The sequence below is a fragment of the Ischnura elegans genome, chromosome 9 (genome assembly GCF_921293095.1).
Source record: "Ischnura elegans chromosome 9, ioIscEleg1.1, whole genome shotgun sequence".
In the NCBI taxonomy this organism is placed as follows: Eukaryota; Metazoa; Arthropoda; class Insecta; order Odonata; family Coenagrionidae; genus Ischnura; species Ischnura elegans.
Window position 1 is genome coordinate 95,382,809 of NC_060254.1, and position 23,715 is coordinate 95,406,523.

Here is a 23,715-nt window from a genome sequence, read left to right on the forward strand (position 1 = left end):
TGCTTTTGTGGTACTAGCAAGGAACCCACGCATCGTGTATACCGCAGATTTTGATCAGACTTGATCGGCTGATATTGTTTGGCTGGGGCGGATCCGGGATTTCTTTCTGGGGAGGGGCACAAACAAGGCCGTATCTAGGATTTTGCTCTGGGGGGTGGGGGGGACACAAGGATACCTCGTAATACAAAAGGAACGCAATGATAATGGACCTTATTAAAAATCTTTCATATTTTTTAAGGGTCTGGGGGGGGGCACGGGTTAACTTTTACTTCATATGTATTTTTAACGTGAGGAAAGAATAAATTGGGAAAGCTATGTACAATTTATTTGAGAATTTTATGTGAAATTTCAATTTCCTAGCTCAATAAAATCGCTTTTGAGTTTTTTGCAAGCTTTTTTCGATTCCCGCCCACTGTGCGTCGGCGCTCTTAGATTTTCTTACCCGCAAGGAAACCCGGGAAAAAATTTATTCATTCTACTCGCAGCTGTTCTCTCCCCCGACTACGTGCACCAACTTTCTATTCATCCCACCAACCGGCGACATCCGACTCTCTAGAGAGAGATCGCCCAAGCTCACCCTTTCTTTTCGATTCCAAATCCCTTTTGCCGCCAAGGTCGCCGACGGGGAGGCAAGGACGTCAGCCGCCGAGAGAGTGGGGTGGTTTGGGAGGAAAGAAGCCCAGTCCCACTGCATCCGTACATCTGCCGCACCCACGTGACTCCCACAACACCGCAGTACTCCTCTCCCCCGCCCCCTGTCATCCCTCCTCATTCCCATCCTAGCACCGGTCCTCGAGATACGAGTCGGGTTTCAAGGTGCCCGGATTACATCCGCCCCAAGTGTTTCCGCGATCGACGCATTGGCGGAAAATATGGAGGGTACGTGCTTTGCGGGAAGAAAAAAACTGGAACACATAATTTTGTTTTATCTCTACTTTTTGTTTCGTTATACGATTCCACCCAAACGCACCGCGAATTATTCATTACTGTCATCTTTTCCCCACTTGCGGGACTAAAGAGAAGATACACGATATGAAGGCATGCAACGTGCAGCTGAATGTTATAAAGCGAGAGTGTTTTGGAGGAATGCTGGAGCAAGTATTCAGTGTCGCTCAACGCTAAGGAATATCTTTGGGTGAACTGATGATGTTTCACGTTTTTCTACCTCTCATACTTGCTACCTCCAGTTAAAATAGGGACTTCAGGAGATCTATACACATTACCATTGTGACCGACATCCAAAAAGACAAAGAATTTTATGGAGCAAGTCATTTTTACTCAGCAAATTGATACTATTTAAAACTCTATACATCATAAATTCATGGTGTGAATCTGTTTTTTAATATCTGGTTAGTATTAATTGACAGATATTGTGATGCTTGGTGTAATAAGCCTTGGAAAATGGTGGAAGGCCTGGTTATCAGTAGCAGTTCCGACTATTAGCTAAGGGAAAGAATTCATTTTGGTGAACTCTGTGACTTGAGATTTTACGGCGATGGCACATTGAACCAAACATTATAAACCAGGAGTACTAGTTCCAGTAGGCCTGCAAGGTACACACTAGACATCAGGAATTGTTGGAAGAGATAAATATACGTTTAAAAATGATAATTAGACAAAAGGTTCAATTAGGTCAAATAAACAAAATTAGCTTAAGTAAATCATATTGGAGGCAACAAATTTAAATTAGTTAACTATGAGAGCTGTGTAACTATGAGCTAGTTAACTATTTATTTCTGACTAAATCATGGAACACGTGGAAAATGGTGTCATGGAGTAATACGCTGATTCAATTAAATGGTTGACTGTATCATAAAGCAGAAGGTGAATTTTACTTACCTTGAAATGACCGCCTAAGAAACAACAGGCTATCACTCTGCTTATCGAAAGTATGAATGTGTCCAAAAAATTAAGTTTTACAATATTGTAAGCAGCTGCTATACGTACTTATATATATTTCTCTCTTCTCTATATATTTCTCTAAGATGAATTAGGTTTCTATGCAAAATAAATCGCGCAAAAATTTATAATTTTATATACTTGCATAATTGCTATTTGTGGTACACCGAGATAAGTCATCGTTTGGATTTCATGAAAGAGCTCATTAAAAGAAACTGATCGTAAGTACTTACTAAACACTACAAAATTACCAAAACTTACTCGCAGTAGATTTTAATCGCTCTGAGAAAAATGGATGTAAAATTTATAACCGAGTTTAAAATATATTTTATCGGATTAATTATTCTGAGTTATGCACATTGTGAAGTGTGTTTACAACGAAAGAAGTGTTGAAAGTTTAATGAAAACATGAAATGTTATACAAGATGCAGGTTTTGGTGAAATGTTTTAAAAATACATGCTCTTAAAGGGTGAAATGGGGAAATAGAGATGATCAAGACATGCGGAAGAATTCCTGATTCGTAAGTGTGTTAGATTCGGGTCCTTCGAGGTCTACGAGAGTGCTTGGGACGCTAGCTGTTGGAGATTTGTACGGGTGGACGCGTGTCCGCCCTCCACGAGATAGCGAGATATGGAGTGATTGAAACATGAAAAAAAAATCATTTTTCATCCTAACTCGAGATAAGAGGGTGTATTTCATCGTGCCTTTATTCTGTGCCGTGCGCAATGTTCGAGGATGGGGCCAGTATGGTGAGATAAGATTGAAGAAAGAGGAAACGGAGTGGAAGGACGACAGAGGAAAAAGATGGAAGTGGTCTGATAAGGCGAAGATGGGAGATGGCAGGCTTAGGAAGGCTTTAGTTGAAGAGTCTTTGTCTGTGTAGACTTGTACGCCGACAACAAGAATCGCTTCGGCGGCGTCCACGTGTTTTTTTCGTGACGTTTTACACGGGGCACTTACACAATCTGACGTGTGTACGAATGCGCAGTCAAAATTGCGTCGTGTAAAACGGTGAATTGCTGTAACACATGCGGGAATGCGTGGACGTGAGGTCGCAGAATAGCCCCTGTTCTGATTTCGTTCATGCATTCGCGCAATTCCACGCCATTTAGAAATGAATGCAGCTCTAACCTGCGCAATTCCGTGCCCCGTGTAAAACAGCCTTTAGACACTGCGCTGCAGTCCACGCCGTAGAGTTAGATGGCAGCAGTGGCGTAGCGAGGGGGGTGGGATGGGTTTGGGGGATAAAAACCCCCCTGGAGCTCAGAGAAATTTTTTTCAATCCATTTTACTTAATGGGTTTGATAATACTAATAGAATAGTGTAGGGATTAATAAAATATCCCTCAGAAAGCCGTAAAACTGACCATTTTGAACAATTTATCTTAAAATTCCGCAATTTGTTAATCTCGCACCTACCGCTCATCCTGGTGGGTATTCCATAACCCCACACAGCCCGGTATTAGTTGCACCTAAACCCCCCCTCAGCCTCAATTCCTAGCTGCGCCCCTGGGTTACAGTGGTGCGGCGTGGCAGAATCATTTTCGTGGTATAGTTACCCCCTTACATAACTATTACCAGCTCCTTATCAGAGGAACATCTCGTATAAGCTTTCGTCTCTTCTCGGCGAACTCTATTTACCCCGAACAATATAGGAATTAAATAAATGCTAGTCATAACTTCGTTGGCTTAGCCATGACTTCGTTGTCGTAGCCGTAACGTGAGCTTAAAAATCGAATGGCCTGTATGGTTCACCGTTCTCCTGTTAGTGGTAAAATTATGAGTGCCCCATGTATCTAATAGCGGTAGGCCGAAACTGTACTTCATTCAACCATACTACCTACTCGGTGTTTGGGTCGAAAATAAACTATTCGAAGGCGAAGCACGTGGTCCCTCCGGTACGAAACATATTCTGATTTTCGTTTCGTCCCAGAGTTTTCGTTTAGTTTCGACCCGAAGTAGTTTTGACTCCGATTTCGTATCGACCCTGAGTTTAGCTCCCCGGGTTCGTTTCGTTTCTAGATTTCGCTCCTGGGAACGAAACTAATGACATTTTACTGATTTCAACTTTCGTTTAATTTCTATTGCTATCCCTGAAGGAAAAGCAGTTACGTCTTTGAAAAGATAGGTCTATACTCTGGATAGTGTGACTCGTGAAGGAGGTAAGCGACCGCAAGAAGGACAAAAGGCAGAGAGAGTGGATGGAAGGACTCGCGGAGATATGGAAAGGTAAAGGCAGGCCTGGAAGTGATGATTCCAGATAATGTTTAAAAGGCAAGGAAGAGGGAGGTGCGGAAAAAGATTCAAGAGACGAGATCTTGCTTCGAGCGAGATAAGGGAGAAAGAAGGAAGAGAAGCGAGGGAGAGATTCATAAAATAGCGCGCGTGGATAGTCATTTGTTTTCATTTCACGCGCAAATGGGAAATGCGTCCGTTTGGGCACTATGCCCATTCCATACAATCTCCACCCCTTATCCGGGGAGTACTTTATTACTCGTTATTTCAAGATCTCTTCATGTATCGTAATATGCTTGGATTTACTTGTACACGTCCATCTAAAATAAAGGATTTAATAAATTGTGTGTGATATAAATGCAAGCGATAAGGTGGTCATGTTTTACATATCGTTCCGCGCCTACCGGCTGCATTCCACTGTAAGTATTTCAAGTTGTAAAGTAGCAAGTGATTTTCATTAATTGTTAGCTGTTATTGTGATAGTAATTCTTCGATTTTATTCATTTTGATGTCATAGACTTCACTGAACAAGTTTTGTTGCTGGGACAATTATTTGGCCGTGAGAATGCATCTGGGTGCCGTTTACATCAGCCAAGAAATCTCAATCTCTCAATGAATATGTATCCGTACTTTTTATGGGCATTTTTCAATCAATCTAATTTTACTCAATATTAAATTAGTACCTCCAGTTATCACCTTCCTATTTTTCAAGCTTTTCGTCTTCGATATTTTTCATCCATGTTTCTCACAGTCATTTTTACGCTTTCATGTGTTTCTTTTCCCCTTCCGGGTTAGTTTTTATTCTAGCGAATTTTACTCAATATTTGATGAGTGAATTTTGGTAGTAGTTACAATACAAGATATTCGTAGAAGTAGTGATTACTATATACGAATTCTGACCTAACTCTACGGTTTTTCAGTTGTCTTAACGAATCCTATACTTATTAAAGACTACATTTTAGCTATATGTTTTGGCTTTCCAAATACAGTAGATTCCGTTTAATGGGTCCACCGGTTACTTGGGGCAGCCGCTTAATTGGGGCAAATGTTGAATAACAGAACCCAATAGAGGAATATCCCAGAGTATTCTCCGCTTAATTGGGACAGCATGCCGCTTTATTGGGCCATGAGTCGGTGACATAGACTCTATACTCGATTCTCGACGAAATACTCGACGAAATACTCGACGTAAGTAAAATTTTTGTTTTCAGAATAGTTTTTTTTCCTCCTTTGATTTACTCTTATTTTTCACAAATGTTCCTATTCTTGCACTATTTTGAAAGCTCTTTTTGTTTTACTGTCCGCAAGAGGATAGGACTTTTCTTTAATAGGACTTAGTAAAAGACATTCATTCAGCTTCGCCAGAAGCTGTGAAAAATATTTTTAACTAAATTGTTATAATTCTTAAAAATCATAATTAATTAACTAAACTCGCTGATTTATTAATCAAATGTATAGTTTAATAAACTTATGTTGCGTTATAAACATTCTTTAGTCTTCTTCCTAATATTTCAACGTTTGTTTATGCCCATATGCAGTTTAGTTCGCCTAGTTGGGGCAGCCGCTTAATTGGGACAAAGTGCACTAGTCCCGATATGTCCCAATTAACCGGAATCTACTGTATATTCCAAGCACCCGTCACTTTCAACCTCTCACCATTGAAGTCACCATACTCCGTAATCCTTGAAGCTATCCTCCGCGTAATCTCCGTAACCTCACCCATAAAGCTCGCGTTCGCCATGACCAATTCCCCGCCCTAATCGACGCGCGGGCCAACTCCGATCAACTCCCCTTGCTATATCAAAAAAATCAATCCCAGAGTCCATTTGGAAAACCTTGCTTTTCCTCACAATCCAATCTCCTCTGCTTTGCTGTCACAACTAATTTGACCGGTTGCTAAGCTCAATGACTCTCCATATAACACGCGAGTTGGTAGAAAAATCATGTGTGATGAAACCTTCATAAAAGTTTGTTTCTCAGAGTATCGCATATCACTCCATTTTTTACGCTATATATACTGCTCGGTTTACCTGTACTCCTCACCTTGATAACATTACGCTGTACCGAAAACCTTGGTCGGTCATAATAAGTCACCTTGTGGGAAAAACCAAGTTTTTATTCCTTCAACTGCAACGATTAAGGATTTCCTCAAAGTTACGCCCGCTACTATTAATTATAAGTATTCAATGATCATATTTCCCTACAAGGAAAATAAGTGATCATGCTGCAGTGCAGTTGGTAGCCCTGTCTTGGGTAAAGGCACATTCATACGCGGGTGTCGGCAAGATCGGTCGATTCGTAAGGGTAGACGAAGGAGCGTGTTGCGAAGCCGTTGGTAGGCTTGTTTACAGAAGAGGTCTTCACACCCGAAAGGTCACCATTCCGTATCCCCTCTCCCCTGTCTGATTCCTCCTCCCACCGCTGTTTATCTTATTCCTCCCACTTTCCCACTGTCCTCGCCTCCCTTTCCTTTATCTTCACCTTGAGAGGGTGCATGATGGCCCCTGGGCGCGGGCACGGGTGGTTTTTATGCGATGATCACCTCCGTATTTTTTCAGACCGTTCCGTAAGTTATGGTGGATTTTTAGGCTGTTCAATGGACCGAAAAAAAAGCTTGGGGTTTGGCGTGGAATTTTCTCGGCATTGCGTTACACCTTTTCCTGGCAAGTTGGCCCTCAGGGTAATCTTTTGTAAACATTTTGCCTTTGCTCTTCTGTGTTCTTACGGGCCTTGATGGTGGAGAGGTGATGTCTTCGTTTGCCGACTTAGAGGTCGCGGGTTCAAATCCAGACGGGGTTAGCTTGCACCACCGAGGATGTGTGGGACTCTCCAATTTGTGAAATGTGATAAAGGGCTGTGTGTAGTTCTAGTTTTGCGAACAAAATTATGAACCAACAAAAATTGCACTCAATATGTTGCTTTTCCATGCAACGAATAGGGTTTAATATAGCAATATATTGAGGATAATTTTGGACTCACGTAATTACTCATACGTTTTCAAAAGTGATGTGTTACCTTTTCGTGTAGTTTTTCTCCCCATTTTCTGTACTGATTGTAATAAATTGTTTCATTGCCATGCCATCATTGGATATGATTATGGCTAGATTTTAATGCATGTACCGAAAAGTTCATTAGATATTGAATCATTGGCTGTTCTCCATCTCCGAGTTGAGTTATGAATTTCTTCATTGCTCTTTCCATAGAATGTGCTCCTTACTCCAACATGCACTGTAGACACTACGTTATACGACGATGTTAGTGGCGAACGCTACGTCATTTAATATTTTGAGACGAACATTTTATCTGAAGGGAGCAAAAATGTAATTCACCGTTTTCAATTATTTGTATCTTATTAAAATTTACTCGCAAAATAATAATTTTCACCTTTTGCTGGAAAAATAGCAATCTTACATTTCGCAGTTGCATGGTACGCCATCGTTGTTTGATACAATGGCTCCCGCTCAATACCACTCTTTCAATTAAACATAAGTTTACCTTTTGTTCTTCGACAAACTATTTAAATTGTACACCAACGGTTTCAATGCTAGACAATGCTTTGAAGTATTTTTCCTTATATGTTCTACTTGACCTTGCATAGTCTTCATCCTCCCTCTAGCGTTTAACATTCTCCGTAGCATTCTAAGTTTTCCCTTATAGTTGTTTCCCGTGGAAGGAGTGCCCTACAAATTCGGTTATGATGGACCTGTCGTGTGCTGAAATGTATATATTTTTTTTACTCGATGAACGATTTTGTAATTTACTGCCTCTTTCCCACGGGGTGATCAGATTAATGGCGAAATAATTTATTGCGGCGAAGCTTGAGCGAGAGAGCTTTGAAGCAGAGACAAGGAATAGTGGTCGGATGAAAGTTCTGTGAAAAAATTGCCATCTCGCGCTGTGGTAATAGATTTTTTAGTCCTAGAAACTGAAATAGAGCGCCTATTCCCCGCAGGGGCGTGGAGGGGAGCAGAGCGATTGTTGGAGTTTGATTGGGTGCGTTATCCACGATCCAGGACCTCGATCATTTCCACGTCAACGGGTGAGGGCACTGTGGGCAAAAGGAAAGAATTTTGGGAACAGAAAAGTCAGCTAGGCACTGGTATTAGGCGTAGAAAGGAATCGGGAAATAACTAAAAATCAATCTGATGGAACATGGAGTTTCAGGAGGAATCTGAAATACTTCAGAAAATAATCATTCGCAAGCTATACGAGGACTATTCTTTACCGTACTTATAGGAATTTATTTTACAATTTTACAAGCTTATGATTATATTGAAGCCCCATTTACAATTGCAGATTCAGTTCATGGATCCACATTTTTCGTAGCCACAGGTTTCCTTGGGCTACATGTAATTATTGGTACAACGATCTTATCAATCTGCTTGGCACGACTTTATATGAAGCACTTTTCATCAGGAAATCACTTTGGATTCGAAGCCGCGGCCTGATATTGACATTTTAAAGATGTAGTATGATTATTCCTTTATATTTCAATTTACTGATAAGGTAGATATTTATTTAGTACATTTGACTTCCAATCAGAAGGACTGGTTAAATCAGAATAAATATTGAATTCCATAGTAATTATAGGTGTTGTATTAATAGTATTAAGAACATTAGTATTGTCTATCGCATCAATCTTATCAAAAAAATAATCGTAGATCGAGAAAAAAGAACCACTTTCGAATGTGGATTTCGAAAATTCAGGTGGTAGGGGAGACAATGTAAAGTATTTTTGGACCATAAACGTGGGGTCGCAACTCATTAGATACTGAGCTGTCTTAGATCAGGGTGAGCTCTATCCTCTACGAGCATCAATTCAGATTGAATCGTTGTGTGTAGGAGAGTGTACGTACCCTTGTAAGTGGCGAAAGCACACCGAACTAAATAATAGACTTTTACAAAATTCAGGAGAAAGTAACAAGATAAGAACGTTGAGAAATTAGAGTTGTGTATAATGTATAAATATATATGATACGAATAAAAATGACCCATTGTTAAACGTTTTTAACTATAATTCTTATGCATATATTCATCATTTAAAAGTGGTTATTTCCACCCAAATTTACGAGGTGATATCCTGTTGCGTAGCTGATTTCGTCCAACTTCGGCTAATAGTCTTCATTTGAGTAAAAAAAAAACAAATACCTGAAGTCTTTATTATTACATAAACTACGGGTTGCAAGGAATTAGGAGCATATTTTCGTATTAATTTTGAATTGATCCAACGTAGCATATTTTCACGATCTTTCTAACTTGAGGTCGTCGGATTTAAGCTATGGAATTCCGCGTGCCACAAGCAAATCTTGCGTCGAATGTTAAGTGGTAGAAATTATACATCCCTTCCTCACCCACGCCTTTAGCCTGACTTCTTTCCGGCGACTTGGAGTTTTCCCTGCCCGTCACGTCCAACGCATCCTCCGCGACCTTCGCGGCCGACGAGCGAAGGGATATTCGGGATGAAGAGGCGAGAATGATCGCTTGCTGTGGGAATGAGACTATCATTTCGACAGAGATGTGAAAGACGGTGGTCGGGAAAGAAATTGGGTATTGCGATGGGATGGCGAAAAATCTGAGGGAATTATTGATCGCATTTTATTACGAATTTTCCTCCGTCTGCAGAGGTGCTGATCGTTTCCTCTCCATCGTTCGACAGGGAAGGAAGAAATGAGGAGTACGGCTTCGGAAATATGGGGTTATTGCGAGGTGATGATTGATCGGAAGAAGTCTAACTACATGGGTTACGGGGTCATTTTTTCTCCAATGCTTTCCTCGAGCCCTCGGAAAGTACCAACGGAGTTGTGGCTGAATGATGCTCTTAATTTTCCTTCCGGTGTTATTTCTTTTTTTATTTGAGATCACAAAGGGCGAAACCGCTCTGAATAAGATTTCAGAACGGAGAGGAACGTTTTACGGGGAAGATTGAGAGAGAAGTAGTCAAGTATGGCAATACGGAATCATTTGACCGTCAAAAATATATATACTTACTAGTAATTATTTGCAATCATTATGGCACCAACATATTGGCATAAAAACAAAAATAATAATATATATAAAGCAATGGTAGATTGCCCGATAACTTATGAGGCAGAAATGAATGGAAAATTAGGAAGAAATATTGTAGGAAATAATAAATAATAATTAATTATTATTAATAATTGAGAAAAAGTTGAAAATTAATGTTAATCATCTTATTGGGGCTATTTCAGAAATGGAATAATTCTAATTTATAAGTAAATATAGTTTCACATTGTAACGTTATTATTTAACTGATTATTTTCATTAAGTAATTTCAGAAATTAATTATCACAACAGAGCAATCTCATGAAAATGAATTGCGGAAAGGGTAGACTTGAAGAAGTTAGAAATTAAATAATAATGAAAATTATGGAATCGCATTAGTATATTGTCGATTAGTTAGGAAGGAAGCAACTACTCTGGTTTGGCCGTGTTAATTGGATGGATGAAACCAGGTGACTCAAGTAAATATTGGATTGGAAACCTCCAGAAAAACTGAAAAGAGGAAGACCGGGAGTGAATTGGAGACAGGGAAAACAAACAGCAATGGAAATAATGTGGATGAGAGAAAAGGAGTATCATGAGGGAGAGAAATGGAAGCTGAGTGCAAGACAACGACGACGACGTAAACAACCTGCACTATATACATATTAACCGTAATTATTACAAAAGTTTACATTCCTCGTAGTTTTCGGCGGAATCACTCGCGAAAACCTATAAATTGATAAATTCAATCGTCTCAGGCGAAACATGATGGAACTCCTTCATGATGAATCAAAAAAGGAAAGACAATGGCAGGTTCCACAATTTAATTAATACTGCGACCGGTGTCGAAGACATGGTGTCATCATCAGACACTTTTGATAGAATAATAATTTTATCAGTGGAAACAATTCTCTCAAAAGTGCCTGATGATGATACCATGTATTCGATACCGGTCGCAGTATTTATTAAATTGTGGAACCAGCCATTGTCATTCCTTTTTTGAATCTTCCTATGAATTGATTTTTAGGAACTCCGGAAACCTATTCCAATGTGTCGGTTTGTGTCCCTTTATTTTTTATTCTCTCTCATTGATGCAAAGTAACTACTCTGCTTTAGTAATATTGTGGTAGTTTATCGACTTTGAAATTATGAAAGTTCACGGTAGGACAGTTATTGTAGATCTGCATTAAAACACACCTTAATATCGCTCAGTTGATACCTACTTGCACGAAATATAACTTGTGACTGATGACCTGAACTTATTTTGAGCTGAAATAGAGTTAAGTATGGTTTCTCGGTTGAACTTGCGGAATTCTCTCGGTAATTATTGTAGAATCCTTGCTACTTTTCATAAAAACGGAATCGTTTTCAGCCTTCAAAAAAAGTTATTACTGAATTCTTTTTCCTCTTTCATGGGAAAATAATTGCAAACGTAATCGCTTGTATTATTTCCACTTCGAAATTTATGAGTGAAATTCTGATCGGTTTGCCCGTCAGCGACGCGAGTGGCCACTTCAGTAAACCTACTGATATGCGCAGTGAGAGTAAATATATAAATAGATAGACCGGAGTATCTTCCATGGTTGGTAATATTCGTGACTGCCACCAGTGATTGAAGAGCAACACGTCTAAATACACACTGCTTAAACTTCTATTTCTGGCACTGCGGTGAGCTGCGATACAGAGGCGTATCCAGCAAGGGGTAGGGGTCCAAAACCAGGTAGGTCAAGGGGAAAATATAAATAAGGGTATTAAGTAGGTTTTAAAGTAATTTCAACTCTTTTATCAACCCTTAATTACTGGTGAGGGGCGATGGTAGATCCCCTAGAGAATATACAAAATTGACCATTGCCATTCGTCTAAACCGGTATTTCTGAAACCAAATTATTTATATATTATGAATACACTAACGGTGCGTAACGAATCGCAATCAATGCCTTTCGTTTTATTTGACGAAGGAAACTACCCTATTCCTGATATTTTTAATATTTAGTTTTTTTTCATGATGAAGTAATTGTGTTTTTTTTATTTCGGGTGGTGTCCGGAATCCCTGGATCACTAAGCTACTGCTCCGATGTTTTCCCTGTTGGTTACTCTGCTTCATATCTACCATTCCTTTTCTTTTGTCCTCTTTCCATTCCCTCTTCATATTTCCATGCACTCATCTTCGCTCACCTTCCCCATCCCTCTCTCTCTCTCTCTCTTTGACTCTGACCTTTCGGGCGAGTGTTGTTGACCCTTAGCGGTGCCCGATCGTGATTCGCGCTGCAGCGTAAGGGCCGTGGGGAAACGAGGGAGGGGGGGGGAAGAAATTTCGAGCGGGGGAGTATGAGGAAGAAGGAAGGAAAGAGTAAATTCTTCGTATTGTTGTGAGCAGCCATTCGCCTTATTTCTCGATTTCCACGAGTTGAGCAGCGCCTCTTTAATAATTGTAATGATAATAATGTACAAAGGATAGGAAAAAAGACTTTGCTGTTCCACAAAATAATAGATATATATTTTGTGGAACAGCAAATAAAATATAAATTAAAATATTATACACTTTTATTATAATCATGTTTTTTATTTTGTAGGCCAAAGCCACAATGCTAACTTTATACGCCGATTAAATATGTATGCGTTAGGTTTATTTTTAACATAAATTCGGCTGATCACACTTCCCCCTATTTCACAGGTCTTGCATGGTTGAAAGCAAAATTCAAGAGTAAATACTTGGCATATATCCTTCATGATGTACATGGAGTAAGAAAAGAGACTTCGCTGTTCCACAAAATAAAATATATATTTTCGGTCGGGTTCTATCATCAATTATACGCCAGATGATGATACGCCGTATCGAAACCGGCAAATATATATATTTTATTTTGTGGAACGGCAAAGTCTTTTTTTCTTACTCTTTGTGCATCATGAAGGAGTTCCACCATGTTACGCCACCTACCATCGCTTTTTTTGTAATTTTTTATTTTTTTTACTTATTTATCTATTAGTTTATTACAAGGATATTTGTTTACAAGGATATTTTTTAAATAATATATTTTATGACTACTTTCACAGCAGAGTTTATTATAATTGCAAAAATAGCCACATTTGTTCAAATGCATTTAAATACATTGTATAGTTCCCTAATATAGGAATTGTTTACATTGCATAGGTCCTGCTAAACATTTTGCTTATTAGCAGGTTGCATGATAATCTTTATCCTTCCAATACACCCATCATATGTTTACACTCAGCCAATATATAATATATAGCCACTATTAAATGCATATAGTCATTTAAATATTATCCTCAAATAAAATCAGTAAAGTATGAAAGGGTAATACCTTTAAATATTTTGACACAAGAATACACATCTGAGAAATATAGGAATAATACATCTCTAATAAATCAATTTTACATTCTCTCCAGTAGATACTTTTTTAGCTTTGTTTTTAATTCTCTAATAGTTTGTATTTTCTTCATTTTTTTTTTGGTAAATCATTTATTGCCATTGGTATCTTGACATCCATTCTACTTTTACCATAGTTTTTTATAGTATTTAGGTACGTAGTAATGAGTCTGATTCCTCATTTCCATGGGGATATTATAATATCTATGTGTCTTTAACGCACTGTTGAATTAGTTATTAAGAACCAACACATAAATAAAAAGGTCAGTTACCTTTAAAGTCTTAGTTTCTCATAAAAATATTTATTTTAATAATAATAATAAGTTGCCAGAAATAAATCAACACATTATATCTGGCTGTGAAATGGTAGCTAATGCAGAATATCTAAAAAGACACGATCAAGTTGCAAAAATTATTTGCCAAAAACTGGCCTACCAACACAATTTAATACATACCATGACCGCATACTACGAATACTACCACGAAACAGTGCTTTAAAGCATTGCATTTAAACTCTACTACGATTTGCCGATCCAAACAGATTAAACTATAGTTAATAATGGACCTGCTATGATGTTGATTGACAAGAAAAATAGAACTTGTGATGAATGAATGAATAGGTGATATTTCCGTACCACTGCCACATAAAATCGAAAAGACAATAGCCGTAAAAATAAACAAGTACCAAGAATTGGCAATAGCAATAAAAAGAATATGGAATATTGAACAGGTTTACATAGCTCCAGTTGCCATCTCTGCTACCGGCATCATTCCAAAACATACACATAATTTTCAATGTCAAATACACATAATAGTTTCAAAATACTCTACCTTTATCCAAATATATTCATAAAATTGCCGAAGGCTGTAACAATTTCAACTTGCCATATCACGAGAAATTTTCTCAACGTACTAGAACAATAAAGGGTTACCTTGGTGAAACCCCGTGCTCTTTGCATTACAAAACGTCAGTAAAAACAAAAAAAAATATAATAAAAGGCGATAATTATAATAATAATAATAATAATAATAATAATATGTTTTATTACTCTTGGACATTGTCCATTAAGAACACATTGTTTTATAACATAGAAAAGAGCTCAAAGTACACTAATTATAAATTTTATATTATGAAAATACAGGCATAGGCGGATGCGTTACGGTGAAAAATTACCTAGGAATATAAGAAAAAGTAACAGAAGAAGTTAAAAACTCTCAAGGTTTTGTATGTATCGAAAAATCTTTGATTGAAAAAATTACGAGGGACATAATCTACCACTTCCTTTGGAATACTGTTCAATGATCGTGCTCCGACAGCAGAGAAGGATTTTTCAAAAGTGGTAGTTCAGTGTTGGGAGGTGATGAGAAAATCCTTTCTAGTCAAAATTTTTGTCTTAGAGGTATATGCCAAGTAATTATTTTCTCTTGATTTTTGCTTTCAACAATGCAAGACGTGTGAAATTGGGGGAATGTGATCAGCCGAATTTATGTTAAAAACAAACCGAACGCATACATATTTAACCGGCGTATAAATTGTGGCTTTGGCCTACAAATAAAAAACATGATTATAATAAAAGTTGGGAGGGGTTGTGGAGGTGGTGTTGGAATTCCCGGCCGGGTCCAGCGCCATCTATAACAATCGGGCCCAGAGGGACGGATGGAACGTTGGTGAAGGAGGTAGATGATTTGTTGTGCTCGAGATGGCGTTAAGAGCGTGGAAGGATGGAATACCAGAATCCGGTTCGCTCCCCTCCACCTGCTTCCAAATCCCTTTCGTGATCTCTACCCGATTCTGAATTTCGGGTGATCGTTTTGTGTGGGGAAGATTTTATTTTCACATCTGTCTTTATTGTATTCTGATTATATTTTGTAATGATTTTTTTATTCCCATGCTTATTATTCATTTTATGAGGACACTTGTTTCTATAATGAAGCATAGATGATCTGCTTTGGTTTTTTAACTTTTTTTTAAATTACTGCCGAGGATTGTCTTATCTCCGTTGAATGGCAAACCCTATGAAAGATTGTATCTTCTAGGGTGCATAATTTCTGTGTTTATCTATGTGTTTAGGAATAATTTTTGGCAGTGAAATAGATATCTTATTTATTACAGTAGATTCCGTTTAATGGGTCCACCGGTTATTTGGGGCAGCCGCTTAATTGGGGCAGATCTTGAAGAACAGAACCCAATAGAGGAATATCCCAGAGTATTCTCCGCTTAATTGCGACAGCATGCCGCTTTAGTGGGCCATGACTCGGCGACATAGTCGCGACGAAATTAAAATATTTTGTTTTCAGAATACTATTTTTTTTATTTTTCTCCTTTGATTTACTCTTATTTTTCACAAATGTTCCTATTTTTGCCCTATTTTGAAAGCTCTTGTTGTTATACTATCCGCAAGAGGATAAGACTTTTCTTTAATAGGACTTAGTGAAAAGATATTCATTCAGCGTCGCCCGAGGCTGTGAAAAACATTTTTAACAAAAATGTTATAATTCTTAAAAATGATAATAAAAGAACTAAACTCGCAGATTTATTAGTCAAATTAATAGTTTAATAAACTTATGTTGCATTATAAACATTCTTTAGTCTTCTTTCTATCAATTCAACGTTTGTTTATGCCCATATACAGGATAGTTCGCCTAATTGGGGCAGCCGCTTAATTGGGGCAGAGTGCACAAGTCCCGATATGTCCCAATTAACCGGAATATACTGTATTATAATTATGATATTATCTTTTAGTGCAGTGCCTGCGAAAATTGAGATGTATTTTAACCTCGTCAATCCCGGGACTCTCACTACCGTTGCCTCATCCCTCATTACCGTCGTTTTTGTTCTGAATTTCATATTTTCTGGTAAATCAGATATTAACAAGCAACATTAGCGATTTAGAATTAATCATGCTTCTGTATGATGCTGTCATCTGTCAGGAAGCACCACACTAATTGCAATGACGACATCACACTTAATCAAGTAGGAAAAAATTTAAGCGTCGATGTATTGTAAAAAATATATGCCGGGACCAAGGAGTATAATTGGTGTGAATTACTATCTCATCGAAATAAATACTTGCAATTTCACACGGTTATAAATTTTATTACGACCTGGGTTTCAATATCATTTCATCATCTTCGAGGAGCAAATGGTGTGTGGAGTATTAATATTACACAATTCAATCTAGCCATCTTTCAAATGTTCAATCTTTCAACTTCGCGTCGGGTGACTTAAATAAATCGGTCTAGCATATAATCCGTCCAATTAAAATGATGGCTTCGAAGGATTGAAGGAGGAGATTGGCGTTGGATGAATGGATTCGAGGCCCGGAAAATTTGGATTCTCTTTTCCTCTTTGGAGTTTATGCACTTGAATGCATTGAAGTTTGTAAGGAAGCTATTCAACGCACGCAGTATTTAAATTTTTTTGCAATCAGATGGACCCTTGGTTATTAATTTAGGATCCGAGAAATCGATCATCATCAAATTGGTTCAGATATAGCCACTATTTAGAAAAAAACTCTTGCAAAATATGTTATTTCTACATTTCTAAAAAGGGTAAGGAAAATGTAATTACATATTTACATATTCTACATTTCAGGTTATGTTACTTGAGAAATCTTGCCACTTAAAGTTAACGTGTAATTTTCATCTGTCATTAATCACCCTTAACTTTTGAAAAAAATTAGCCTATTTATATCGCATTAATGTGTATGATCGAGGCAAAATTTACCTTTCAGTACTTAAAAACTCACACATAATTTTGTAAAAATATTTTTGTAGATATTTGAACGATATTTCATCTTTCTAGCTAATCGTCGACTTGAATGGGAATACCTCGGAAAATGCTCCATTTTCTTGCCATTTATATATTTTTTTTACATTTCCGTGATTATTTCGTTCTGCCAGAATATAGGTTTTCTTAACCGTTAGCTGTTCATCGTTCATCAATTTTTAGCTAACGATTTTTCAAGCAATCCGTTTATAGTCGAGACTTTTTTTCCCTAAACGATATCAGGAAATCCTTTCTCGAGGATTGACCTTGATGGAAACAACACAGTCCAGTAATCGATCTCTACAGGATGTGGTGTTCACCTACTCCCCTACGCTCATGGGATCACCATCATGTTTCCCACGCTTCATAATTTCCCTGCAGCAAATATTTCCATCGAGATCGAAAATTCGTTTCGCAATCCGTTCCTAATACACTTTCATTCTCGTACTTTGAAAGATCTCAAAAAAAATGACCAAATTCGCGTTTGTCCTTTTCACTTTTCTATCTCATTTGAAGATCAGCCGCCGAGCAGAACCTGGAGTATTTTTTTCCACGCCTTTTCAAAAGCCCTTTTAGCCTCTAACCAGCTCCGTCTTCTTATCGATACTTGGATATCTTGGTGCCAATTCCTTCACGGGGGAAACGGAATCCGTTGGTTTGGAGGACTTTCTTGGAAATCTCTAAATAAAAGAGCGGTTTTTGTTGATTCCGAAATACTTTCGATCTGTTATGTCGGAGTGTTATTCGCTCAACATCTGGCCATACTTTCTCCAGCTGCTGTAGTCTTGGAAGTTATATTCGTGCTTCGGCCATTCACTTCGCACATTATGCTGACTTAAAAGTGACTATAGCTGTGAGGAAACAGTGTTTAATTCGTGAAGTGTTCACTTGACCTCGCCCTTTTCGAAACTAAGGTTTCGAATGTGCTTGTCCTTCCGTCTTGCGCAATCTAATTTTCAATCGAACACACAATGCAATCCAAAGGCCAGGAAAAGCCCTCATGACTGGTAGTTTTCGGAAAAACAACCCTAGTTTTTTTATGAACTACATTTCAATGGATTTTATGGATTTTGGTTAAATGTATTTAAAGAAGCGATAGATTTGGTAAATATTAAGCATGGTTCTGGAAATAAATTATTTATGAAACATCTGCGTATAGTCGCAGTTGTTTCGAGCAACTCATCAATGAATTTTGGTGGTAAGTATTTGTTCCGTATTTTCCGTAAAAATAGACTAGGATAATGTTTCCATGGACAAAAGAAAGATAAATTTTCTTCTGAAAATCAATTTTACCTTTAAAAACTAGTTTCAAATGTCTGAAATGAATACGTACTTCAGTACTTTAGTGGCGAATCATCCTCTGGTTTTTAAGTATTTAATTTTAATGAATTAAGTGTGTTTCTTCTGAAATGTCCACCCCAACTAACGTTTTCGCAAATTTTTGCCCTTCCTACTTCAGGCTTAGCAATATCTCCACCCCCGTCCAATTATCCGTTACGCCCACCAGCGATTTGGCCCAGGCGCTAGCGAAAAAAAAATCAGGTCGTATCGGTCTCCTCCACGTCAGAAGAACAATAAGGCCATAAATTAATTTTAAATACCTTCTCTCTCTCTCCGTCGTTCTGTACTCTGAGAATGAGGATTAATAACCGTCTTGGCGTCGTGCTGCCCTTTATACCGTTCACATCCCGTACGAAGCTCGTCATCGCAAAGATTCTAGCATCGCGAGTTTTTTTTTGTTCCCAACCCCGTTTGCGACAGTAATGTCTCCCTAATAGCGTCCGGTAGACCACGAGTGTCATTTTAGTATGAGGTTTCGGTCGTTAGACGTCCGCATAAAAGTCTAGGAGTCGTGATTTGCGACGAACTGAAACGAATTGGTGCCGTAGTGTCGTAAAATTCGATTCATACCAACTTTTATAAGCGGTCCCTCGTCCGATGGGTGCGATAAAATTTCGTTCCGATTGATTTATTGCGTCGACAAGGCGCAATGTCCGTTTTTAAGATGAATATCAGAAATATATATACCTTCCTATGGTGACTGCTGATTGGCTGAAAACCTCACTCCGTTCACTTTTCGCAATCAATCACATTTCTCCGCCAAATACGGCTCAGTTCTCGTTTAGGTATCGGTGCATCTACAATCAAAGCGTGAAACACAATTCTTTCGACATAGCAGACAACGAGCGTTTTAGTGCCTCGATCTGAGGCATGGAGATTAGCAATAACTGCTCCATCTAGGGAATCAAGCGAGAGATGTGTGCCATGAGAAATGTTTCAAACGGAACGTATCCTGTTCTGCCTTACCTTATGCTGCCATTGTGATCGTAACAATTTTTATTGATTAATTTTTGTCCCTTTCCGGCCCCATGAGTGTGTTAAGTTAATAACTTCTCTGAAAACGGTTTAAGTTTGGCTGGTTGTAGCGGTTTTTCTCGTATAAATTACCTGTAATAGTATCGTATTAATTGCTTGTTACTGATTTCAGTTATAGTTTAGAAACTTGACACCATTGGAAAGTAGAGGTCACTAGTAGTTATTTGACGAGACCTTAGATTTAAATTCCAAAAATAGCAAATCTATTGTTATAACTTATATTTTTTGTGTTATGTGATAGAGAAGTCGCTGTAAACAAACGAAACGAGGTAAATTTTTACCACAAAGAATTCGTGACATAAAATTAAGATACAAAATAGTATTTATTATAGTATAATTTTATCAATGCCACGTCTAGCCATTAATCATATTAGCCATGATGTCTCTCTTTTATCCATATTTTAATTCCATGACCTTCATCTATTGAGATGGTGTCCTACAACTGCCACACTATTGGAGTTGATAGTGCATTAGGCAGGTCAATCTTAGATTTCCTATGAGTCAGTTTCGTTTATATAGCAATGTGACCAATTTATGTAGTAGTGCGCATCGGAAAATTATTTTTAACTTGATTTTGTGCATTACAATTCATTTTTTTCACTCTTTATTTGATTTTTTGAGTAATATTCCGTTTATGTTTCATAATTTCACGATGAATATTTCTAACTTTTATGATATCATTATGTATTCCAAGAGAAATTACGACAAAACTGCTACAGTTTCAAAAATATCTTTCGGGGCTGCCGTCACTACTTAAAAACTAACAATATTTCGTCCGAATTATTTCATCATTAACTCATTACTTACTCATCGGTGTTTTGTCTTTTACGTAGTGAAGATAGCATTTCTGGCCCCTTTTTATGCGCCTAAAGTTTTGTCATTATCTCATTTGGACCATTGAATAGCATCGAAATATTTGCTGCGCATTGTTATCATGGGAACGATAAATTTAGTTAAATCGATTTACCATGTTCTCCAAATGAGCCAATTTTCTCAACCAAACGAACCATTTGCTTATTATATTTTGCAACTAAACAGTATTGTGGAACAGGTATTAGATTTAACTTAATGGAAATGTCTCATTCCATAAGAATTGAAAGTTTTTTAAACTTTTGTTTTTCAATAGTGACTGATCATTACTGACTGTTGATTATTTGGGTACCGTGTTCAGTAACATAGCGCTCTACTTTACTCTTACCCATGTTAAGTGCACTTTTGGAAACAGAAAAAATGAGAAAGTTTCTCTAACTCTCCTCCTGAGTGACTGGACAAAAAATACAGCTATGAGCTAACAGGATCGCTATAATTATTTTTCAAGTATTTTTCATGAAAAGGGAAAGATCACCCGAATTCACTTTTTGAAGCAGATAAAAATGAAATTTTATCGAACTCCCCTGGTAAGTGACTCGGCAAAAAATACAGCTATGACCTAAAAGGATCGCTTTATAATTATTTTTCAAGTTTTTTTTATGAAAAGGGAAAGATCGCCCGAATTTACTTTTTGAAGCAGATAAAAATGAAATTTTATCGAACTCCCCTGCTAAGTGACTAGGCAAAAAATACCTACAGCTATGACCTAACAGAATCGCTATAGTTATTTTAATTTTTTTTTATGAAAAGGAAAAGATCGCCCGATTCAAGATGAATTTCTTCCACATAGCGAATGATGTAAGCGTACTGTTACGTTTAATCGCGAGTTCTCTGACCTTGGCGAAATATAGGGTTCTCAGGAATCGGATCCATTACCGAATTCATCATTCATCATTGCGGAATGGGCCTTTTGTGAATTCCCTCTCTTAGATCCGATTGGACAGGATCCTAAATTTCCTTATCTTGATCACCGATCGTGTGGCATGTGCACCTAAGGAAACAAAATTGATGGTTCCGCGGTAAATCCGTAAGGATCCTCTTGTTCAAGTTCACAAATTTGGGGTGAGGCCGAATTTCTTGAGAAACAGACAGACCCATTCGGTGAGAAATCCATTGCAAAGACGTGCTCGACGGAAAAAATAAAACGAAAAAAAATGAAGAAAGGATTGCGCGGTGGTTGTGAATTCTTAACCAAAAATGCATCCATCATAATTCATCTGGTTTGCTGGACATGTAGCGGGCACGTCGTATTTCAGGAAAAAGATGAGAAAAAAATGCGAGTAGTTATTTATTACCGTCCGATCCATTCCGTCCTCGAAATTCGGGCAAAATAAGCGGGTACGATTTCCTTTGAATGACCCCATGAGATCGCATTGGAAACCTAGCTCTACCTCCTCTCTCTCTCTCAAAAACTCCGCCGATATTGTTTGAATGCCGCTTAGTTGCGGCTTTTTAAAAGCGATGGGGAATTTTGCGGTTTCACATCCGGGTGCGGTCTGTTTTGGCTCATATCTGCCTCTCTACTGAAACTGACAAGTATCGATTCATTTATCTTTTGCCATCAAGACACCAAAATCCTTTTACATTTAGTCTATCAGTTATAATTCCCCCAAACGTTCTCCCCGCGTCGAAATTCGGGATAAATGATTTTGTATATATATGTTTTAGAACACTTCCATAACTTCATAATATTCGTATTTGTCACATGCCTTTCATTATCTTATATTGACTATTAAAATTTGAAATTCAAATTTTTCTAAGCTAAAGTTTTTTTAATTCCTCGACATTGCCAAATATTTCTCGTGGCTTCCTAGTCAATGGATTTTACACCCAAAATAAGCCAAAATCAAAATATTTTTGAATTAATAATTTTTTCTAAGAATTGATATTGTGTTAAAAATACATTTATCTATTTATGGAGAAAATTCGAAGTAAAAACCCTGGCTTATGAAAAAGAAGTTTCTTTCCTCGAATTTTATGCATTCCACAAGAGATATTATGACTTTGCGGCTTCACATACCTCGAAGGGTATCTTAAACAAATAGTTTACTTGGAAATGGACTGGGATACTACTATAACAGTTGGCCTTCCCTCAGTTTCGATTCAAGATGCATGTAGCTGCCCATGTAGCAGAGCTTTCTTTTGCTCGGGGATAATTCGCCGCTGAAGACGCGAGTAAATTTAAACCGCTGTCCACGAATATTACAAAAGAGGATCCCACAAGTCGACCTCTAAATGTGTTGTCTCTCAGCGCGCATTTTGAATGGGTTTACAAAAGTCGCCACTCGCGTCGCTGACGGACAAATTGATCCGAGTATCACGGGGAAATAAAGTATAATTAGAGGTGTCTACCGAAAATTACATTCATGATTATGTACAGGTAGATAAGATAATTTTTTTCCTTCTCTTCACCTCGTTTAATTCATGTTAAAATAGTTCTTGGAGTGTAGGTCAATGTATGTTATGCAAAAAAGTTTTATCCAACGTTTCTGATTATTTTAAACTATCATCAGGGCTTAGGTTTGCACATATTTGTTGATAATATAATTTATATATTTGATATATTAATCAATAAATATGTGCAAAGGTAAGCCCTGATGATAGTTTAAAATAAACAGAAACGTTGGCTAAAACTTTTTTGCATAACATACATTGACCTACACTCCAAGAACTATTTTAACAGGATGTACAGGTATTCAGCTTAGTAAAACCACGTGTCTGTTTCCACAAAATTTTATTTAAACCGACCATGGTTTCGGCAACTCGTGCCATTATCGAGGTCTTCATGGTTTCGGCAACATGTGCCTTGATAATCGCTCGAATTGCCAGAACCATGGGCGGTTTAAATAAAAGTGTGTGGAAACAGACAAGTGGTTTTACTAAGCTGAACATCAAAGATTTCTACCGTATCAAGCCGGGCACTGTATCTTTTATGTGCAGGTAATCTATCGAATTCATAAATTTTTAATGCAATAACACAAAAAAAGTTTGGAAACTGTCCTTCTATGTATCTCTCTTTACATTTTATGCTTCTGAATTAGTCACCATGATTAATTTATGTTTCGTCTCATTTCTGGAATTAATATGAATATTTTGTTCCTCTTGGCACCTGGTAGACGTCACGCGACAACCTGAGGTACAATACGTTGTATGCTAATTCGAAAATGAAAAGGAT